Raw genomic sequence first — 3,901 nt, 5'->3', positions numbered from 1 at the left:
CAGAGAAGCTGTGTATGCGGGTCTCTTAATGGCGAACTGTCCATTGCCGTGCGTCAAATGCCCTATGCACATAAATGATAGGCGAGGCGCGACTAGTCGCTCCTCCACAATGTTGAGCCTAGGAAGATGATGAGGCACCGGGGGTACAAATACCCACATATTGTTGCGAAATGCGGAACGACAGTTTTTACTAACGAATCTCGGCACGTGGAAGAGACATGCGCCTCAGCGCACTCCGAGGGCACACGCTGCTTCACCATAGCCTAGGCGATCGTGCGTTGGTCGTCGTCCCGCAGTGCAGTTATGGTTGTGAGGTGATTCGAGAACCACAAGCGGTCACTTACGCACAACCCAGGTCACACATAATTGGTTCTCCACACACTTCATCTGAAACCTGGCCGTTGCTCCGGTGAAACGTTCCAAGTTCGCGGGATCGGGGCTACATGGACGGTTCGCATTTCTTTCCGCATCGCGGTGCTGGCAGACAGCACGCTTACGGGACCGCCACCACGGGAGAGCGGAAGGAAAGGAAAGGAGATACGCCAGCGCTTGGAATGCCGACAAAGAGAGGGCAGTGCGGACGTAGACATGGCCGACGCAAGTCAAAGTGTAGTATCTATTCTTATCAGCCCAATATCTGATACGGGTTGTTTGAACCTAAGATAATAAGCTTATTTTTGAAAGTTGGCCGAGTGCTTAAAGCCCGCTTCACCTCCACCACTTGTCGGCCCGGTATTGCACTATCTTCGTGATCGCCCACGTAATGGAGAGAAATGCTATATCTGCACGGCTCGGTAGACGCGCATAATTTTTTCCACAACCTAGCCATAGACAGCTTCGCTGTAAAAATCACATACAACGGCGTGGCAAAGCACTACGGCTTCATGACATTGCTTCATTTTACGGCGCCAATCAGCAAAGAGGTGCGAAACAGGTGACCGTTTCAGCAAGTTGATTATTACGTTATACAGGCGTTCGCCTGCACTATTGATTCCAGATAAAGCGGCAGCAAGGCATCCAGGATAATGGGGAACAGTAACGCATCTTAGGTGGAGTGGCTTGCGCCACTTCTTCATGTGGATGCACGCCTGCAGAAAGTGTTCAGCGTGGCTCCTGCACTACACTCATGTATTAACAGTAGTTGTCTCTCCACTAACGCATCATATTATTTCAATATATTTCTGAGCAGGGCACTTGCAGTGTTTATGCATTGACATCTACAACGAACCCTGGAAACGTTCCACAACGAAAAAACTTTTCTTAGCACAATATTTTATTTTATTTCTGAGCTGTCGACATGTTTCGTGGTACCTTATGTTATTTCAAACGTGAATACTTCGCTTGCTGTTGTTGCAAGTCATACGTCACACAAATTAAAATAATTGTTTGTATAGCGAGTAATGGTTTGTTGTTTCTGATGCCTAAAAAGTGGCGCTGAATATAAGGCCAGTACTTTCCTACAAAGATTGTTTTAAGGCCTCGGAATAGTGCAGCTAAACCAAGATGCAGATAAATATATTGCAAACAACTCCCACTCCCTCCAACTCTCATCAAATAGACATGGCTGACACTCTGCACCTCGCAACTTTACAAACACGCAACGCTATGAAGCAAACTGGGTCTGTGAAGCAAACGGTCCTGTTTGGCAACACATGTGTCACAAGGAGAATGGCAAGCCTAATCAGACATCAGCAGATACTTTCTTTTTATGGCGGGGAGGGGGGAAGTAAAGCACTAACCAACACTGCAAAATCAGGACTTTGTTTAACAATACAGCGGAGAATCTCATCCCCATGCACTTCGTTATCGAGAACCCGGTTAGAGAACGGGGACAATTGTAGCTGACTGAATGTCGAAGCCAGACTCGATGCATGAGGTGCTAACGAGCCTTTAACGAGGGCGTTTTCCAAAGAAAGCGGGGCACTCCACGCAATGTAATGAGCACGTACACCACAGAAGCGGTGATTTCGTAGCGACCTGGCCTGCCTAACGATCGCATTACATATCCAGTTATTGCTGCAACAAAGAAGCGCCAAATGATCTAATCAGATTGCATGCAAAGTAGCCAAGCTTCTGTAGATACAAACACTAAAAAGCAAATAAAGCAAATAATTGTTTAAAAATAAAAGAAACTGAAGCAAGTGGTTGAACAAGAGATTAGAACCGTTAGCTGTTTTCTAGCATATTCAAACAATCACCCTTTATTTGTCTCACATTTTAATTTAATTTATTTATTGATGCAGGCACCTTACATGGTGCACGTGGGAACGTTGTGTGAGATGGGAGTACAAATTTTTGGTTCTAGAAAGAGCGATCAAGACAATATAAAATATAAGAAAAGAGTGACAAACTCGCGGTTCTAAAAAAATATATGACAAACTCTTGGTTCTAGGAAATACAAAATGCACCTAAAAACCAAACATTATAAACTGTTAACGACGACGCACACGGTTATTGATCTCAGAATGACAAACCCTTTGTAGTAAGGAATACAGAATGTACACGGAAATCAAACGCTATATAATGATAAACAGCTATACCTAGCCAGGAATACATTTCTAGCGCTGAAGAAACAGCGCCTCCAGCAGTTTCCCTAAACATTTTGGTATCTTGAAAATTGGCTACATTGTCTAAAAGACGACTCCATATTAGGCTGGCGCGTGGCAATGAAGATGTGTTAAATGCGTTAGTGTTTAAACTCAGATTACAGTGCAAACGGTGGGAACAGCGATAAGGTCTAAGAAGCGGTAATGAAAAAGGATGTTTGGAGTTAATCTTGTGCGGCACACAAGCAAGCGAAATGTTTTTGTGTGAGTCCTAATAAGGAAGTGATAGCGATTATTTGATTCTAGTCACGCTAGAATGCCTGCTATAGCCACTGACTACGAAACGTCAGGCATGGTTCTGAACTGATTCTAAGGATTAAATAGGCTTGTTCGAGTGACCATCTGGGAGATGCATAATTGAGTTTAGGACGTTCAAATGTATGGCAGGCAAGCTTTCGCGCGGAAGGGGAGGCCTCGCGAAGATTGCGGTTTGGTAACCTGGCATACGAGACGCGTCTGCTGCTATCTTGCTAATATGAGTAGGCCAAGAAAAGTCCAATGTGTGGTCGATGCCTAAGTAATTGTAAGACGAAATCGAACGTTTCAAATGTTCAAGCATAGAGGCTGATCGCTTTCGAGTAAAAGTCAGTAAGTTACACTTATCTACATTTAAGGACATCGACCAAGCTGAGCACCAGGCTGTTACGGGATAAAGGTCTTGCTGCAGAGAGATATGGTCCGATGGCGAGTCGATTTTGCAGTAGATTATGGAGTCGTCTGCAAAAATGCGTATACATTGGGTGATTTCCGAAGGAAGGTCATTTATAAAAAATAAATATAGCAATGGGCCAATGACACTTCCCTGTGGAACGTTAGACGTCACCTCAGTGAAAAGCGAAGGCATGCTAATTATTACGGCAAACTGCTTACGAAAACACAGGAAGTTTCTAATCCAAGAGAACGTTAGAGAATATGGGCCACGCGATCAAACGCCTTGGAATAATCAATATCTATGCAATCTATTGAAAATGTTTTATCCATGTTGTTGAACAGCTCGTTTGGGGATTAAATGAGCTGTGTAAGGCAACAGAGCCTTTGTGGAAGGCGTGATGGTCACGGGAAAAGTAGCTGTCTTGCTCTAAGTGAGATGCAACATGTGACGAAATAATGTGTTTAAGTAGCCTAAGTGGGATGCTCACTAGAGATATGGGATGATAGTTACTAGACATGCCTATAATCACCAGATTTGTAGATAGGGATGACATTGGCGATTTTCCAGTCGTATGGAATCTCGCCAATTTCTAGCGATTGCTGAAACACATAGCAGAGAAAAGCGCTAGACAGAACAAGAGTCT

At 44.2% G+C, this 3,901-nt stretch overlaps 1 pseudogene; it reads left to right on the top strand.

Moving 5' to 3' along the window:
• The first annotated feature begins 588 nt into the window (after positions 1-588).
• On the top strand, positions 589-766 carry LOC126537636 (U2 spliceosomal RNA; annotated as a pseudogene).
• The last annotated feature ends 3,135 nt before the right edge of the window (positions 767-3,901 follow it).

The sequence above is a fragment of the Dermacentor andersoni genome, chromosome 4 (assembly GCF_023375885.2).
Source record: "Dermacentor andersoni chromosome 4, qqDerAnde1_hic_scaffold, whole genome shotgun sequence".
Classification (NCBI taxonomy): Eukaryota; Metazoa; Arthropoda; class Arachnida; order Ixodida; family Ixodidae; genus Dermacentor; species Dermacentor andersoni.
Note: the sequence above shows the minus strand (reverse complement) of the source record. Positions and strands in the feature narration are given on the sequence as shown.